Below are 19,275 nucleotides of genomic sequence, written 5' to 3' on the forward strand. Positions count from 1 at the left end.
AAGTCCCTACTATGTGCCGGGCACCACAGTTGGAGTTTGAGTTACAAATACAGAAAATAAAACATTTCCTATTTTTGAGTAGTAGGAGGCAGCTCAGCGGCATCGTCAATGGAGTGGTGGACATGGTGTAAAAAAAAAATTCATATTCTGTCTCAGACACTTGACTAGATGAGTACCAAGGAGAAAGGCCACTCTCAAACTCAGCTTCCTCATCTGTAAAAGGGGCACACTAATTGCAGCTACCTCGCAGGATTCTTGTGAGGATCAAATAAGATAATATTTGTAAATCAACTTGCAAATTTTAAAGTGATATATAATGTTAGCTATCATTAAGGAGCTTGTCATCCATAAAGGTGACACAGGAATAGGTAAATACAAAGAAGAAATACATATAAAATAAATTCAGGTATGATACAATGCAAACAGTCTCTGAAGTCAGAAGGCCTGGGTTCAAATCCTGCCTTTGATCCATATTACTTAATTGACCTTGGGCAAGTCACTTGGTCTCTCTAAAGCCTCAGTTTCCCCATCTGTAAAATGAGTGAATTTTATAAAACAAGCAGCCTCTGGGATTCCTTCTATCTCTAGAGCAAGGAACCAGAGGTCTCCAATCTTGTCCCTCTGCAAAAGTTGTAAGAATGAACTGAATGTGACTGTGTATTAGGAAACTCACACATAGCTCCCCAGCACATATAGACCAGAAATCCAAGGGGAAAAAAATCTGATTTCATTACACATTCAGTAAATTCATGTTTGGCTTGAGATTGCAATTCCTTAAGAAACAATTCCCATCACTAAATTCCTACCTAGCAGTGAGCTTTTAAATGTCCTCTCTCTGAAAGGCCCCCTTTATCTTGTAAACCCCTGAGTCCATCACACTACCCAGACTGAGGCCACTTTGCAAGTAAGATACTGAACTTAGTGTTTCTAGAAAATAGGCCCAAAGCTCTGTATACTGGGGCACTGGCCAGGGAACACATGGAAATGAGATCAGGTACTGGATAGAACAGATTTGTTTGCCCCTCCCCCTACTCCCCAGATCTCAGGTTCCTCCATTGTACAATGGGAACCTCTCCTTGTGATGGCCCCGCTTCTAATTCTCCAGCCAAGGCTTTCTTAACTCTGCTGTCTCCCAAGGGTTCACTCTAACCTGCTTGAATGGGAACAAGCCCAGTTGCAGGAGGATGGACCATCAGTCTTATAGCTACTTCCATTCTGGCACACTCTGCTGCACCAGTATTCATGGTCCATGTGAATCTCAAGCTATTCTTCCCCCAGACCACCCTCCCTTATGACTTTCCTCTTCGGGAATTGGTACCAGCCATCTTCTAGTCATTAAGTCTCAAGATTTCTTCCTCTCACACACACTCCACCTGCCATCAGTCACCAAGTTCCATACATTCCTCCTGAGAAACTCATTCATCTCTCCCTTTTCATTTCTGTGGCTGCCATCAAGGTCCAGTCCCTTATCACATGCCAAAAGTCCAATAACGTCTTGGATGGGCTTTCTGCTCTAGTCCTTCCATATGTCTAGCTGTTCCAGTCATGTTCCACACTTTCACCATGGTGGAGTAGAAAGGGCAACAGATAGGGAGTCCAGGGAACCATGCTTGCATCTGGTCCCACCCACCTGCTAAGGGGCTAAGCTTGCAAAGAAAAACAAAACAGTCTCCCCCTCAAGCGGCTCATAGTGTAATGGGTTCCACACTATTTGGAGTACAGACCTGAGAAGGGACCTTAGTCAAGTGCCTAAGGTCAAGTGCCTGAGCCAGCCTGGTACTAGACTGGGCCCAAAGGATCAGAGCCAAGGGAAGAGGGAGATGGCAAACAGACCAGCTCTCTATGGTCCCAGCAGATCTGTGTTACTTAAAATATCTAATACAGAATATTTTGGGTTCCCACCCTTTCTTAAGGACCAGCTAAGTGCCAGGGACTGCAGATAGAAATACAAAATGAGCCATTTCCTGCCTTCAAGGAGCTTATGATCCTCCAAGGGGATAGACCACACTCACAGATACACACGTATACACACAGACACACACACACACACACACACACACAAATATATATTATATGTGGAGAGAAAGGACATACACACACTCTGAATAAACATAAAATAATTTGGCAGTGGGGGTACTAGCAACTTGGAAATTCAAAAAAGGCCTCACAAAGATGGCAGCCTTTGGGTCAAGTCCTGGAGACAGCTAGGAATTCCAAGGAGAACACAGACTAAGTGATTCATAGGGAAGAAGGAATGTCACCTTATTTATGGGAACAAGTGCAAGTCAGTCAGTTTGGCTGGAGTATAGGGGGTTGGAGAGGAAATAAAATGTAATCTACTTAGAAAAACAGGTTGGCTCCAGATTGAGAAGGGCTTTACCTGCTAATCAGAGGAGTCCATATTTTATTCTACAGGCAATAAAGAACCTTGGAAGCATCTTTAATGGAGATGTGTGCTTTAGGAATATCAGTTTGGAAGATGGAATAAGAGAGATGGTGACTCAAGGCTAGTGCATCTCCCACAGCACATTTGCCCTGCCCATCCTGACACTGTGAGGGGCCATGAATCTAAAGAAAAAGGGACAAAGCTGCCCACTTCCCTGGTTCTCTCTCAGCCAATCTGTATCCTAGGGCTATAAGACAGGAGGTCTTCTTTTACCAAAGGGTATCATTGATGGGGAAGAGGTGGAGTGCATAGTTAGGTACCAGATCCCAGGGATTCTGGAATCCCAGGTCTTTGTTGAAACAGTAAGTGGGAAGTTCCTTTAAATTTTTTTAATTTTATTTTATACTTAAGTCTACACCAAGCAAGAAACTCAGGGAAGAAATAAATTTGAATGGAAATGCAGGGCCATCTACTTTTAACAAATACTTTTTCCCCAGGTGTGAAATTGCAAAGTATATTGGAGAACCCATTCGAGAGCAAAATGGAAAGTGAGCGAGAAAGCAAGAGAGAGGGAGAAATATGGCTGTTTTTTATGCTGAACATCTTGGGTGATGTCAGGCCATATTAATCATGCAGGCAATTTTCAGAAGAAAATAAAGTTTTGTTACAATATACATTTGTGTCTCCTGGAGGAGCCCATCCAGGGATCCATTGATCATTCCGTCTGATTCTTACCACTCAGCCGTAAATCCACTCCTGCAGGCTGCCGGGGGATGGGAATGGTTATTGACTGGCCCATTTGCAGTGAGAAGGGATCATTTCATTTACGGCAACTGCAGAGAGCAGGGCTGTCCTGAGGTCATAGGGAACTCCCTCCAGGTCCACAGGACCCGAGAAAAGGAACTGTCCTCTGAGGGTATCAAGGTGGACAGGCCTCTCTATGGTTTTTCCTCTGCTTGGTTCACCCATAACTCTCCACTTCTCACTCCCAATCCTACCTCAGCTTTGATCTAATTGGATTTTTGGTTAATTGCTTAGTGATGGGGATAGGACTGGGTCTGTGAAGTCATTGGTTCAGGGAACTCCCATTTGAGAAGTCCCCTCCACCAAAGCATATCAGCACCTTCTCAGTGACTTATGGTCTTGGAAAGTTGCCTGGAAACCAAGGTGATTTGCTCAGGGTCACAACACTCAAGATGCATTAAAGGCAAGACCTAAACCTAGGTCTTCCTGACTTAGAGACAGGCTCCCTATCCACCAATGATCCCTCTCTTAGTTTATTAAAATGAGGAATAAGGAAGTTTCTTGTTTTTGAGATGAGGATGATGATTTTAATGATGATGAAGATGATAATGATGGAAGAGGAAGAGGAGGAGGAGGAGAAGAAAAGAAGAAGAAGATTGGTGATGATGATGGTGGTGGTGGTGGTGGTGGTGGTGGTCATGGTGGTGGTGGTGGTGGTAATGATGAAGCCACAATCCCCACCCCACCTTCTTGGTAGAAGTAGAGGACTATGGCCGAGGAACACTGCATATAAAGTCAGACTTTCTTGATACGTTTGGTTATTTTTAACAAACCGGTTTTTTTCCCATTATTTATTCTTTGTAATAATGGACGGCTCTCTGAGAGACAAAGAAAAGAGGGGAGGAATATATTGGGAAATATAGAAAATGTAAAAACAGAAGATATAAATAAACTGTTATTTTTTTAAACCGTTACTTTTTAAAATGATAATGCCATATATCCCTCGCTTCAGTGTGGGAGTAGGAGGGATTAAACATTTATTAAGCACCTACTGTATTCCAAGTACTGTGCTAAACGCTTTAAAATATGATCTCATTTGATAACCCTTTCTATTCCTCTGGCCTCCAAGGTCAAACAAGGAAGATACCTCCATAGGGCCTACAAGGAAAACTTCTCGTTCCTTTTGCTCTTTACCCATGTGCCCACCTAAGTCTATTGCTCTGCAGGGAGCATGAAACAAGAATTCCTTAAGGGAACTGAGTCCCATGGGTCTTGGATGCACCTGTAATGATCCAGAATTCTATTCGCAAGTCAAGTCAAAGGAGAATCACAGACTCTCAGCTCTGGGAGGGTCCCCCTAGGCCATCCAGCCTTACCTCTCCACAGACAGGAATTCCCTCTAGATTTTGTCATTTAGATAAAGATGGGAACTCAGTAGGGATGAGATTGGAACTAAGAAAAGCACATTTGACTCTGAAGTTGGAGCCTCCTTTTGGTCTAATTCAATAAACATTTATCAAGCACTTACTGAATGCAAGTTAAAGAGGGATGGCATGAAAAAAGGAATCATTACTAGCCTTTGCTTCTCTGGCCCCAGAGGTCAGAATCTGGGTAAAAATGGAAGAGAAGCTGATTTCAAAGGGATGTAAAAAACAATCCTAATAATTAAATCCCTCAAAGAATAAATGGTTTCCTTGAGAAACAGTGGCTTGGGGTACAACAGAAAAAGCACTAGGTCTTAGTCAGAGGCTCTGGGTTCAAGCCCTATCCGCATTACCGTGGACAAATCACATCATCTCCACAGGCCTCAGTCTCCTTATCTGTAAAATGACAGGGTTGGACCAAATGATCCCTGAGGTCACTTTGAGCTCTAGAGAAGCTGGAGAAGAGGTCAACCAAGAAAGGGAAGGGGTTTGAGTTGGTGGCATTTGAGGATCAACTGACAACACTTAGGACCTTTAGCCTGGAGAAAACTCAGAGAGTTGCCTTCAAGTGTCTGAAGGATGACCCTGTGAAAGAGACCATTTGTTCCATCTGGTGCCAGAGACTGGGGCCATGAGCAAGGGGGAGAAACACAGTTAGGCCAGAGATCAATATAAACTTCCTATCGATGAGAACTGTCCAAAGATGGAGTGTGCTCCCAGAAGAGTGGGGCACTGGCTTTGCTGGACTGGGCTGGCATAGGATACATGACATGCTTATCACCTTTGAAGGGCAGGGGGCTTCAATGAGAGAGAAAATGGGAGAGATAGATGATAAATGCAAGTAAAATTAAAAGTCCAAAGAGATACATTAGAAAAAGATAGTGCTTTCTACAAAAGATGGGAGTTGTTGAAAATGATGTTTGACTTCTGGACCACTCCCTCTACTTTCCCTCCTTCCATTCCTCCAAGCCCCATTTTGCAGACCTTCAGAGTCTCTGGCTACCTACTCCTCACTCTATTACCATATGCTCCTGGCACTGGGTCAACTCACACAGATTCAATCCACAAAGACTTATTAAGTGCCTGGTGTGAGGTAGGTGTTGTACATGAAACAGTCCCTACCCTCAAGGAGCTTATCTTTCTATCTATCAATAAACATTTATCAAAGCCCTCCTGACTGAGTGATAAGTGCTAGAGCTTACATTCTGCTGGGGAATACAGCATGCACACAGGTGAATAAGCAATCAACAAGCATTTATTAAGTACCTGCTATGTTCCAGGTACTATGGTAGGTATTATGGTAAGTGCTGAGGATACAAAGAGCTTGTCATCTACCCAGGGAGACAGTGCATAAGTATATACATTTATACAAAATTCAAGATGTGAAGTGACTTTAGACAGGAAGATACAAACATTTGGAGGGATTGGGAAAGGTTTCTACATAAAGGTGGCATTTGAAGGCAAGGAGGAATTCTGACAGGTGGAAATCAGGAAGGATGACATTCCAAGAAATTTGTTCTTGTTCAGTCATGACAGAAGGAGGGGAAGAGAGGGAAGGGGAGGGGGAAGAAGATGAGGAGGGGGAAGGGAACTAGAAAAGAAGGGAAGGGGAGAAAGAAAGGGAGGGCAAGAAGGGAAGGAGCAAGAGAAAAGGAGAAGAGAGGAGGGGAGGGGAGAAGAGAAAAGGGCAGGGAAAGAGAGAGAGAGAGACAGACAGACAGACAGAGAGAGAGAGAGAGAGAGAGGAGGCAGGGTGTTTCTGGGTAAAGAACACTGCCTCTGGAATAGGAGGAGCATTCCTGGGTTCAAATATCATTCCTGAAAATTACTGCCTATGTAACACTGGTCAATGCCTCAGTTTCCTTATCTATAAAATGGAAGGAGGTAGAGTCCAGGTGATCTTTAAGGTCTCTTGAAGTCCTAGATCCGATTCTGAGGCTTCCTTCATGGTCTCCCAGTGACCCAGAGGCTGCTGGGAGAGCATTTCATCTAAGGGGGTCTCACAAGGTGGGAGGGGCGGGGTCTCACCATTGTTCATGCATGAAGTGTAGACTTCTCTGCTTGGCATCTAAAGCTTTTCACAACTTGGCTCCAGATTCTCTTTCTAGACTCATTTCCCATCACGCCTCCTTACCTGCTCTCTTGATCCAGTCCAGTTGGCTCACTAGCTGTTCTTTGAACACAACATTCCATCACCCACCTCTATGTCTTTGCCCAGGCTGTCCCTCTTACCTGTAGGACTGTCCTTTGCCTCTGCTTCTTGGAACCCCCAGCTCCCTTCAAGTTAAGTTTCAATGCTACCTTCTTCAAAAGAACATTCCTGATCTTCCTCCCACCTACCCCACAGACTTATCAGTTTTATTCCCTACCCCTGATAGAAATTACTTTATATACACCTGTAGTTTTCATGAATTTTCAGGTCCAAGTTTTAAAAATTATTTTTATTTTTGTTTCCATGTTTCTCCCTTGTGGAATGTAAGCTTTTTGAAGACAAGGATTATTTCATTTTTGTCTTTGTATCCCCCAGGATTGACCATAGCGTCTTGGGTGTAGTAAGTGCTTAATTAATGCTTGTTAAATGACTGATTATTTACCTGTGTATTTGCTGTATTCCCCAGTGAAATGTGAACCCCTTAATGGCCGAGATTTTTTCACTATTTATCCCTAGCTCTTAGCACAGTACCTGGCACACAGTAGGCACTTAAAAAAGCTTGACGACTGATCACTGATTTATGCACATATTGTATTCTCCAGCAAAACAGAAACTCCTTGAGGGTTAGGTTGGTTCCTGCTAGCCTTTGCACCCCTGGTATGTAGCACAATGCTCAGCACATAATAGGTATTTTAAATTTTTTTATTGAATTAAATTCAGGTGCAAAGATGTTGCTGGAAGGAAACAGGGCTGTCACCCACACTTCCTATACAAGATGATGGGGTGGAAAAATCAATCCCCAAAAAAGTTCAGGGAATGCCCTGACCCTCACCCGAGATGGACATTAAGGCTACTCTGCAGACCATGAGCCAAAAGGAAACCATGAATGTCCAGGCGCAGTTTGGAAAAGGGGAAGTAGCTAACTAACAATGCTGATTAAAAAGAGCCTACATCAGGTGGTGTTGCCCTCTCCTGCCTCCAAGCAAGTCTACAAGGGGCAAGTCAGGCTGAGGTCTGATGGGCTCATTGAGGGGAACATTTGTAGGATGACAAGAACCCAGGACTACTGTGGCCCTGGAGCTGATCATTCCCCTTCCTATCTCTTTGGGTGAGTCAGGATGGAACACATAGTAGCTGCCCATTTGGGAACTGGTCCCTGAAAGCTACGTATGTGCGTCCCAAGGGACGGAGGATCTTTAGTCAAGATTTGATTGTGCTTCTCTAAAATAATTAGGGAGATGGCCTCTGATGATCAAACTAGGAGACAGAGTTACCATTGATGGGAAATGGCTCTGTTTGGATTGGTTTGCCTCTTACCTAAGAGAGTGATCTTAACTCCTGTCATATAATATTGTATATTACAACTACCTAGGACCATAGATATAGAGTTGGCTGAGTTCTATGAGGCCATAAAATGCGCAATGCCCTCATTTTGCCAATTAGGAAACTGAGGCACATGGGTGAAATGTCTAGCCCAGGATCACAAGGGCTGGATGTGTTCGAGGCATGATCTGAATTTCAAACCTGGAGATACTGGACACACACAATGAGAAAAACAACGGTATCAGACATTGTTTACCTCAAACGGTCACAGCAAAATAAAAGTCATGGAATCTCAGTAGTTAGAAAAGACATCTGAGGTCATTTAACACAGTTCTCATCAGAAACACGAATTACTTTTGCTCTGGACAATGGGTATAAACAACAAAGTTGTGAATGTTCTGAGAGAAAGAAATCACTGCCACTTGGGACCCAAATCCACTGGGGAGACACACCAGAGTCCAGTTTGTGGGAAAGAGATAACAGGTCAAAGGATGAGCATGTCCTGACCTCTCACTCCCCTTGATTAACTGTGTTGCCAGAGAGATGGCCAAATTCATTAATAACATATCAGAGATCAGGGGTGGTCAAATTTGGGCTTGATAGAGTCATATATTGGAGCTGGAAGGGATGCCAGGGGCCATCTAATCCAATCCCTAGATTTCACAGATGAGAAAACTGAGGTCCAGAGATTTTGAGTCACTCAAGTAAAGCACGGCTGGACCAGGATTCATATTCAATGCCCATGACTCTCAGGTCACTGAAACCATGTAGCTGCCCACTTATCATCATAACAACATAGCTATAGAGTTCGAGAGGAGCTCAGAAGTCATCTAGGTAGCTAGGTGGTATGGTGGACAGAGCGCTGGACTCAGGAGGACCTGGGCAAAGTTTTCAGTCTCAGCTTCTGCACAATGGGATGAATAATTAGCTGCCACAGAGTGCGGTTGTGAGAAGCAAATGAGATAATGTGTAAAGCACTTTGTAATCCTTGAAGGGCTATATACAATCCAGGATTATCACCATTATTATCATCAATTATCCTCAAGCAAAGCAAGTGTCAATATAGCCAATTAAGCCTATAAACCACCATCACCACCAACACACACACACAACACATACACACACTCAGCTCCACCAGAGGAGGGCCAAATACAGGTAATTATAAACCCTTAGAAGGCCAGGAAGAAATGGGGCTAGGACTAGGACACACCCGGGCTGGCTCCAGAGTCTCTGTTTACTATTCTGAGATCCTACAGAAAGCCCTGATCAGCATTCAAGGCCTCAAAGATCCAGGATGGCCTCATCCCAGGAGGTATAGGCCAACACAAGAACCTAGGGGACCAAGCCGACCTCACTGCCCCACCCCAAAGGTCAGCAGGGGTCAGTGGATGGCCCTGGCAAAAAGCCCCAGTTTAGGAAATAAGGGTGGAGAGGGGCAATCAGAGAAAACAACATGTAACATACTATGTAGACATATATATGTATATATGAATGTATATATATGTATAGTTATATATGTATGTATATAAGTATGTGTTATGTATATAGGAAATCTAAAGATTTCTTTCAGAAGAAGAAATCTGTGTTATTTATACTCACATGAAAAAATACTCTAAATCACTTTTGATTAGAGAAATGCAAATTAAAACAACTCTGAGGTACCATCTGACACCTATGTGATTGACTAACATGATAGAAAAGGAAAATGACAAAAGCTGGAGGGAATGTGAAAAAATTGGGACACTAATGCATTGTTGGTGGAGTTGTGAACTCGTCCAACCATTCCAAAGAACAATTTGGAAATAAGCCAAAAGAGCTATAAAACTGTCCACATCCTTTGACCCAGTGATACCATTACTAGCAGTCCTCCCTCAATGGCATGGTCTGCTTCAGCAGTGAAGGACGAACGCACACACCACTACTAGGCATATACCTCAAAGAGATCAAAGAATAAGGATGTGGAGTTAGATGTACAAAAATATCTATAGTAGCTCTTTTTGCGTGGCAAAGAATTGGAAACTAAGGGGATATCTGCCCATCAAGTGGGGAATGGTTGAACAAGTTGTTGTATATAATTGTGACGTAATATTATTGTGCTATATGAAATGACAAGCAGGGTGGTTTTAGAAAAACCGAAGACTTATATGAATGCATGAAAAGTGAAGTGAGTAGAAGCCAGGCGAGATTATTGTACACATCAACAGCAATGTTGTGCTGTGAAAAATTTGACTACTCTGATCACTACAATAATCCATGACCATTCCAAAGACTCATGATGAAAAATACTATCCACCTCCAGAGAGGGGGAGAGAGAGACAGAGAGACAGAGAGAGACAGAGACAGAGAGAGAGAGACAGAAAGAGACAGAGAGACAGAGAGAGACACAGAGAGAGAAACAGAGAGACAGAGAGAGAGAGAGAGAGACAGAGAGAGAGACAGAGAGGCAGAGAGAGAGAGACAGAGAGACAGAAAGACAGAGAGAGAGAGATGAGCTCTGATGAAGGACAAAGCATACTTTTTTCAACTTTATTTTTCTTGATTTTTGTATGAGTTTGCTTATGTCTAATAAGGAAATATGTTTTGCATGACTTCACATGTATAATATCTATCATACTGCTTGCCTTGTCAAAGGGCAGGAGAGAGCTAAAGAAGAAAAAGATCATTTGAAACTCAAAATTTTTAAAAATAAATGTTAAAATAGTTTTACATTTAACAGGGAAATATTTAACAAAATAAATTAAAAAATAAAGAAATTTTTTTTTAAAGAAAATCTAGAGATTCCCCAAAAGGAGATGTAACTCTGAAATTACTCTAAGCAAAGATTAAAAGGAGAGGATGAATTTTGCACGGGGACCACATGGATACTGAGAAAAAATAAAGCAAGTTATTTTTAAAAATGATGTAAAAGGTCTTGAGGAAAAAATAGAAAAGAGAATAAATAGCTTAGAAGACAAAGTGCTAAGTTTTATTTTAGTAATAGATTCCCTGAAAACCAAAATAGATCAAACAGAAATCAATGACTCCATGAAATATCCAAAAATAGTAGAACAAAATCAAAGACTTAAAAAAAAATAGAAGATATTAAAAAAATCAAAAATAATCTGACATCAAAAACAATTGATGTGGAAAACAGGTCAAAGAGAGAGAATTTAAGAATCATTGGATCCCAGAAAACCATTTCTAACAGGACAACCTAGATGTTGCATTTCAAGAAATAATAAACGAAAGCTTCCAAGATCTAATTGAATCTGAGAGAAAGTGCAAATAGAAAGGACCACCCAATTACTTTCTTAAAAAAAAAAGAAAAAAAACAGAAGAAAAAGTCCCAGGAATGTCATTGTCAAAATCCAGAACTCTCATATCAAAGAAAAATATACTACAAGCAATCAAAAAGAAGAAATTTAAGTCAGGATCGCACAAGACCTGGCAGCTTCCCTATAAATGAGAAGGGACACTGGGATACAATATTTCAAATGGTAAAAAAAAATATGGAATTACAGCTATAAATAATTTACCCTGAGTATAATCCCATAAGGGAAAAAAAATAGATTTTTACTGTAATAGAAGACTTTTGAGCATTTGTGATTTTAAAAAAAGACTAACTTCATACTTATATTTCCTTCTTCCCTCATATAGACTCTTTAGACAATCCTAAATCTCCCTAAATTCATCACCTGGAAAATATCAGGATTGCCAATTCTTCTTTCTTCCACATGAGAAAGCATCAGTTTTTTATACTCTGCCTTTAGTGACTGGCGGGTCTCTCTGTTGCTCCTTATAATATTGAAGAGGTCTTCAGTCTATATAAATTATATCACTTTTAACCTAATTTTCTTTTAAAACAGAAAGAATCTGCTCTTGTGGACTTCACAGCCTGGTAAGGAGATACAACCTATGCAAAATTAAAATCATAGAAAATGAAATAAAATCAGCAATAATAAGAGTTCACAATTATACAGTGTTTTAAGATTTGCCAGTGGCTTTCTCATTTAGTCCTTCCAACAATTCTTTGAAGTAGATGGGGGTCCTCCTTACCGTCTGATGTCTCTGGTCATCTTAGTTGGTATTGGAACCAACTAATTGCTGACTTAGAATCAATTTAAGGAAATATTATAGACTTTAAACCTTTTTTCCCATATCTCTACTGGTCTGTAAACAGTCTAGGACTCACAACTAGTAGCCAAGGTGGAATCAAGGAAGAGCAATACTATATGACACAGTCTAGATTTTTATCAAACATCTAGCACACAGCTAGGATGCACAGTAGATAAAGTGCTGGGACTGGAGTTAGGAAGTTCAAATCCAACCTTAGGCATCTACTAGCTGTGTGACCATAGATAAGTCACTTAATTTTCATATGCCTCAGTTTACTTCATCTATAAAATGAAACTAACAGCACCTTACTTCTCAAGGTCATTATGAGGATAAAACGAGATATCTGTAACATGCTTTGCAAACCTTAAAATGTCTTATACATGCTAGCTAGCATTACTCATTATTTTGGTTCCTGGGCCTATAATAGTCTACATTCCTACTTTAAGTGATTCTTACTTATGTATTTTCTTTAATAGGTACCAGTAAAAAAAAAAATCCAATAAAACTGAATCACATGAATTCCCTACCCTTGCCTCTAACATGAAAAAAAATCACACTTAGTTATTTGCCAACTACCTGAATTTATTTCCTAAGAAACTCAGGGCTACCCAGACTGAACAGAAAATATAAAACTGACCAGAGGGGAAACCTGGGAAGACTTATATGAAATGATGCAGAGTGAAGTGAGCCAAAACAAGAAAACAAGAAAAAAAATTTATACCATAACAAAAGCATTGTAAAGACAATTTTGAAAGACTTAAGGACTCTGATCAACACAATAACCAAATTTAATTTTAGAGGATCAGTGATGAAACATGCAATCAGTCTCTTTCTAGAGAGGCAGTGGACTCCAGATGTAAAGTAAGACATACATTTTTGACGTGGCCAATGCTTGACAGTGTCTTTATTACAAGGTTTTTATTTTTCTTTTAAATGAGTAGAGGAGGATAGGCAGGAGAGAAAATAAATTTTTATTACTTGAGGGTAAAAGAAAATTTAAAATTAAAAAAGTAAATAGAAAAAGAAAACATAGATGCCTTAAATTCAAGCACTCTTTGATGTCTTACTTGGTGCTGCTGGATTCTAGACCCATTGTTTTTGGCCTTGCCCTCTAAGAGGGATTATTTCTTCCAATTTTGTTGACCTCCTGGCTCCCTGGGCTTTTGGCTTGTTCTGATTACTCATAAATGATGACTCCTTGGCCTTTGTCTTAACCTCCTGCCTTCCAAACATTTGTCTTACAGATCACAAATTACTCCTTGGCTTAATCAGTTTAGAGACACTTTGACTCCTTTAGATTTCCCTTGCCTTCAGACTGTGAACCATCACTCATCTTGGGCTCTTTCCCAGTTTGGGAGGCCCAACTAACTCGTACTGGCCTGCAGATGACACAGGATATAACCCTACTTTATCAAGGGTCAGGAAAATCCTCTCATCCATCCTATAAGGTAGTTAGAGGCAGATCTACCTTTCACAAATGTAGGACCTAGGGGCACTAAGAGAGGTTAAACAGAGAGAACCATCAGATGTCCCTGTCTTGACACAGGAGGCTCGTCACAGAATTTACAAGGCTTGGATTCCCAAAAGTTTGTGTTCAACTTAGCAAATGACTAACCCTGTAAGAAATGTTGAGGCATGGATTATCATGTTGCTGGGGTTTGACCTTGGTTAAAATCCCACCTCAGATACTCCTCAATTAAGTGACTTGCCCTGGATAGTCCCCCTATCTCACTAAACCTTGGTTTCCTCATATGGAAAATGGAGCCAGTGATATATCTATCTGATACAATTGTTGGGATGATCAAATGAGATGATATGGATGTTTTGTCAATGTTGAAGCACTAGACAAAGGTGAGACACCATCATTGCTCCTTGTTTCTCAAACCTCCATGTCTACAGGGGTGACAGGTAAATTATTTGGGGGTAAAAGCAGTAAGACCAGGTAAAGAAGTGTCAAGCAGGGATTTGAAAAGAGTTAAAATACTGGATTGCAGATCCAAAGCTAGAAGGAATCTTCACATTTTTTTCATTAGATTGTAAAGTCCCTGAGGTCAGGCATTGTCCTTTGTTTTTGTGCTTTGTTTGCGTTTAGCACAGCACCTGGCACATAATATATTTTCATTGACTGATTGGATCTCAGGGTCCATCTAGTCACTGAATCACAGATTTAGGCCAGGAGAGGACCTTAGAGTGTTACAGAGGAGAAAACCCAGACCCAGGAAGGATGCTCTTCCTCCAACCTAAATAATGGTCCATGTACTCCCCCACAGTCCCTTAACTCAGTCTTTTTGGAGGGGATGTAGGGGGGACTCTTCTTTGTTAGTGAACAACTAACTTCAATGTGCCAACTAAGATTAAAAATATAAGACAGCAAACTCCTCTTACTTTATATTCTATTGAAAGACTAAAGTATGAACACATATATAAATACTTGCAAAATAGAAAATAAAAGGGAATTAGGAAGGGGAAGGTGCTAGAAACTGGGAATCAGAAGAGATCTTATGTAGGAGGGAAAGTTTCACTTGAGTTTGATTGTCTGACAACAGAAAGATATAGTTTTTTCTCTAAACATTAGACACATAGAAACAAATATCTGAGGATAAGGGCTTAGGCTAAGTATGCTCAGACTGGAGAACAAGTGGGAAATTTGACTTTGGCTATTAAAATATTTTTTTAAGATCTCCCATTTTAAAAATGTTGTTGTTCAGTCATTTCAGTTGTGCCTGACTCTTCATGACCCCATTTGGGCTCTTCTTGGCAAAGATACTGGAATGGTATTCCATTTCCTTCTCCAGCTCATTTGACAGATGAGGAAACTGAGGCAAACAGGATGAAATGACTTGCCCATGGTCACACAGCTAGTAAGTGTATGAGGTTGGATGTGACCTCAGGAATATGAGTCTTCCTGATTTCAGGCCCGACACTCTATGCACTGCACATTACCTGCCCTATTTTAAAAATATATATATTTTAAAGTATTTTTAAAATACTGGCACAGAAGATGACGGCAAAGGCAGATGAATGCCAAAGCGGGCCACAGTCCTATAAATAGAGTGTCAGGAGGACTCAGGCACATGAGGAAAACTGAGGATGGATGGGAATAGTTTAGTTTAGTTTTATTTTGAGTTAAATATGGTAAAGAAGAAAGATCAAAGAAAGAAGAGAAGCATTGCTCATGGGGAGGTTGAAAACTGATGAAGGAGCCAAGATTGAGTCTTATTTTTCTTCTTTCAAGGAGACTGACTGACCTTTGGATTGGAAAGGATGGAACAGAAATGGTGAGAAGGGAGTTGAAAGGGAGTAGGGGAGAGAACACTCTCCTGTCCTTGATGAGTTCACATCTCCAGGCCTGTGTGACTCCATCTGAAGCCAGTAAAAGGTGTGTCCACTGTGACTGCTGGGTCACAGTCAGGGCTCTCTCAAAGATCACAGAGAACGAAGGAGATGTTCCAGAACTGGACAATGACAAATATCCCAATTTTCAGAAAAGAGAGGAGAAGAAAATTAGTAAGGTACAGGCTAGTAGTTGTCGTTCAGTCATGGCTGACTCTTCATGACCCCATTTGGGGTTTTCTTGGCTAAGATACTGGAGTGCTTTGCCATTTCTTTTTCTAGCATGTCCCTATTTTATAGATGATGAACTAAGGCAAACAGGTGAAGTGACTAGCCCAGGGTCACACAGTTAGTGAGTGTCTCAGGCTGGATTTGAACTCAGGTCTTCCTGACTCCAAGCCCAGCAACCATATCCACTAAAACACCTAGCTACCTCCACAGGTCAATTAGTTTGATTTAAATTCATGGCAAAATACCAGAACCTATTTTCAAAGGGATGGTTAGCAGACATCTAGAGAAGAAAACGATTGCAAAGAATCAGCACAGCTTGGCCATGGACAGGTCATTCCAAATTAACTTCATTTTCTTTTCTGATAGGGTCACTCAACTAAGAACATAGTAGCTAGAGCTTACCCAGTATTGTAGCAAGGGATTTGACAAATAGATGTGGGCTAGGTAATGCCATAGTTAAGTGGGTTCCAAACTGATCAAAGGACCAGATCCAAATTCCTTAATGGTCTGATGCCACCCTCATGAGGAAGCCTTGGGCAAATGGTCCAAGGATCACTCCTTGACCCTGTACCATTTAAAATTTTTATCAATGACTTGAATTGAGAATAGAGCACCATTTTATTAAATCTGAAATTAACCTTTTAAAAAATGGAAGGGAAGGTTCCTTTTCTAAGCAAAAAAAAAAAACCATACACAAACTTGGGTTCAAGAAATCCATTGCATTAATACAAAATGAAAGAGACATGGGTATAGCTGTTCAACTAAAGAAGATCTGAAAATGTTAAGTGAGCTTCAAAGTCAGCATGAGTCAGCACTGTTCTATGGTACCTGAAATAATAAACTGTATCTTAGACTATATTAAGAAAGGTAAGGTATCCAGATGGGAGACAGGATTTGTGTTCTATACTCTGCCATGGTCAGACCAAATCTGTACTTCCTAATTATTACAGCAATCCCCAAATTCAACAGGTTGGCTTGAGAGAAGAGAGGTTCCCCTTCTATTGGAAATCTTAAAGTAAAAGCTCAATGAGTCATGTTGGGTGTTGGGGGTGTAAGCTCAGTTCCATGTGGACAGTCTCGGGCAGGTAAAGGTGAGGACTTCTAAACCTTAGAGTTCTCATGAGGCCCCCCAGGGAACAGCTGGGAATTGAGGTGTGAGACCCGGGCTATCTCGTGTACTTCCGCCTCTTCCCCATGGGAAACTTGCTGGGGAGAGCATCCCCGCCCTCGAGATTAATCCATGGTCTGAGCACACCTATTGTTGTCTAACAGGCACGGTATTCAGGTGCAAACTATGCGGGGGGAGAGCTTAAGTAGGGTCAGGAAAGCCTGAAGGCGCTCTTAGCGCTGAGGGGCCCTTAGAGGACAGAAGGCCCCTCCTCCTTCTCTCCTCTCTTCTCTCTCCCCTCTCCCACTCCCACTTCCATTCTCTTACTGTAAGATCTTTGCCTCCTTGGGAAGAGGATTCCTCTCTCCTAAGGAAGAATTCACCCTGCACATGTAACCAAGACCCTGAATAAAGCCTAACCCTTGTTCGACTCTGGAAAGTCTCTTCTCTCATACGTTTATCCGGTTTGGCCAGCTGAAGACCTGCGATAGGTAAGGTAAGATTCGGGAAGCCCTTAGGCTTCTAGGCCTGACAGTTGGGTATATCAGTGAAATCATTCTCGGTCACTTCTTTCTGGGTCTGACCACATGATACTGAGACCCATTCCAACTCTAGTAGCCTTTGATCCTACAATTACTGTCCTCAATTCATGATGCTCTATTTTAGGAAGATCATCAATATATTGGGAGCATGTCTAATGGGGAGAGACCAGGATGGTGAAGAGCCTTGATATTATGTTATATCAGAAGTAGCTGGAGGAAGTGGGGCCATTTATCTTGGAGAAAATAAGACTAGGGCAAGGGATAACAACTGTCTTCAAGTATGGGCTGCCATAGAGAAAAGAGATTAGTATTATTCAGTTTGACCCCAAAGAACTAAATTAAAAACAAAGGCTAAAAAATGGAAGGGAAATTATGTTTAGCCTCAATATAAAGGAAGATGCCCTTGACCATTGGAGCCACCCAAAAGGAGAATGAGCTGAATTGGGAGAGAGTGGACCCCGGTCTCCCCGACAAGGAGCTTCTTAGTATAGTGCTTAGTAGACAGAAGTCTTCTTCTGGGACATCTTGCTCTAAAGAGCTTCTGAGGTCTTTTCCATGCTTTGACTCAGATTCTATGGAGTATTTTTCATTATAAATGGCCCACAGACTTCTCTCCTAATAAAGGGAATATAATCCCAGATAAATGACTCACTAAAGTGAGGTCTCTATTTTCAATTTGATCATTCGGAATCTTGATTTGCCCATCTGCTTGTTCCCATGCCCATCTGTCTGTACCAGAGCAGAATGGCATCATCTCTGCAACGTGTAAGTCTTTATGAGTTTCCTAGGGGTCCTGAAAGTTTAGGTCAAAGCAAGCACATGTCAGAGAAAGAACTTGAACTCAGATCTTCCAACTTTGAAGCCAGCCTGGCACATAGTAGGTGCTTAATGAAAGCAAACAGTTAATAAAAGAATAAGACTAGGCCTATGTCTTGGTAGGTATGGGAATTTCACTGGTATGAGGAATTCCTGGATAAGGAAAACTATGCATGTTGGCATCTTCTCTACAACTTACAGCCTCAGAGGACATCGGGATGGTAAGTGACTTCTCAGTTTGTGCCAGAAGCAAGACAACACAAGATCTTCCAGCTCTCTATCTACTAAAATTATTAAAATAATGCAGGGAAGGGGCAGCTAGGTGGTGCAATGGATAGAGCACCGGCTCTGGAGTCAGAAGGTCCTGAGTTCAAATGTGACCTCAGACACTTACTAGTATATAGGTATAGGATCACTTAATCTTAATTATCATAATGAATAATAGTAATAATGCAAGGTAGTCCACGAAAATATGGAGTGGAATGACAATAAAAGTCTAGAAGAAAAAGAGCATTCATTTTCAGCTGTGAGGAGTTCTTCAGGGAGGAAGTGAAATTCAGTTAGGGCTTGAGGAGGTCCCTCCCTAAAGGACCTTTCTCAATTCCTCACCAGTAACTTGGCCCATCAGCCCTTTAGGTCCACGGACCAAGGAGAAACTTTTCCAAACTACAGATTCAAGCGAGAATGTGGAAAGACTCCTGCTGGGGGCTTGCAGGAGCTCATGCTTCATCAGCACCAGTGATAACAGGACCTTTTTGGGGGGCTCTGTTCGTTTTCAAAATGTTTTACAAACATCAAGAGCATTAACTAATTAATGAAGGTCCTTTGGCAGGAGCCCAGCAGATTCTTGCCTCCACAATGCATCTGGCAGGGCCCCATACCTGGTCTCCTGCCTCCCCTAGCAGACTCTGGAAGGCTAATGAGAGCCAAAGCGAGCGTGTGCCAAAGCAGCCGGTAGGAGGGAGGATAGAGGTAGGTGGCTTCAGAACACACCACTATTATTACATCTTAACCCAGCCACAAAAAAAGGGTTTCTTGTTTCTTTTTTTTCTTTTTTAAGCAAAAAATAACCTTTGGCAAACTGTGGCTTTGTCGTCCTTATTCAGCCTTTTGATATTGTT

The 19,275-nt window shown here is 41.4% G+C and overlaps 1 protein-coding gene across 3 annotated transcripts in view; it reads right to left on the minus strand.

Moving 5' to 3' along the window:
* Positions 1-19,275, minus strand: part of GALNT17 (polypeptide N-acetylgalactosaminyltransferase 17) — a 441,101-nt gene that overhangs the window by 250,702 nt on the left and 171,124 nt on the right. The window lies entirely within an intron of this gene.

This window comes from Notamacropus eugenii, chromosome 2, assembly GCF_028372415.1.
Source record: "Notamacropus eugenii isolate mMacEug1 chromosome 2, mMacEug1.pri_v2, whole genome shotgun sequence".
NCBI lineage: Eukaryota > Metazoa > Chordata > Mammalia > Diprotodontia > Macropodidae > Notamacropus > Notamacropus eugenii.